The sequence below is a fragment of the Lupinus angustifolius genome, chromosome LG11 (genome assembly GCF_001865875.1).
Source record: "Lupinus angustifolius cultivar Tanjil chromosome LG11, LupAngTanjil_v1.0, whole genome shotgun sequence".
In the NCBI taxonomy this organism is placed as follows: domain Eukaryota; kingdom Viridiplantae; phylum Streptophyta; class Magnoliopsida; order Fabales; family Fabaceae; genus Lupinus; species Lupinus angustifolius.
In genome coordinates this window covers 7,748,955-7,749,631 of record NC_032019.1, presented here as the reverse complement: position 1 = coordinate 7,749,631, position 677 = coordinate 7,748,955, and positions in this window count along the sequence as shown.

Genomic DNA, 677 nt, shown 5'->3' with positions numbered 1-677 from the left:
AATATATATGATTGTTGATGAAATGTGTTGAATATTGTATATGAATGTTGTTGGAAACTTTTATGAGTGCAGGTGTTTGAAAAACTAAGTTTAAATGTGTTTCGGTTATCGAAAAGGGCAAATATTGGTATTCTGTCCAAGTCCCCGTCGCTTGGGCGAGCACAGTCTCGCTTGGGCGAGGGGAAGTTTTGGTTCTGGAACTCCCTCGCCCAGGCGCCAAATCCTCGCTCGGGCGAGCAAGGGTCTCGCTTAGGCGGAAAAAAACCAGGAATTCGATGAAATTCTGGACATCCCTCGCCCGGGCGAGCAAAAGTTTCGCTTCGGCGGAAAAAAAAAATTTCCAGATTTTAATGATGTCTCGCTTGAGCGAGAAGGAGCCTCGCTTGGCGAGGAAGGCTTAAGTTTAATTGAGATTTAAAAATAAATTGTCGCTTGAGCGAGAGATGCCCAGTTTTAAAATGGTATTGTTGATCGAATTTTCGCTTGAAGCGAAAGGTCCTCGCTTGGGCGAGAAATAGGAATTGTGTTTGACTATTTGGATTGATTGGTTGAGTATGTAATAACCCTAGTATGTGTATGTGATATAAACTATTTTGGTATAACGCCGTAATTGAATTAAAAAGTAAAGTATTCAAGGTGTTGGAATTAAATAGTCAAACTCAGTAATTAATTTTAAA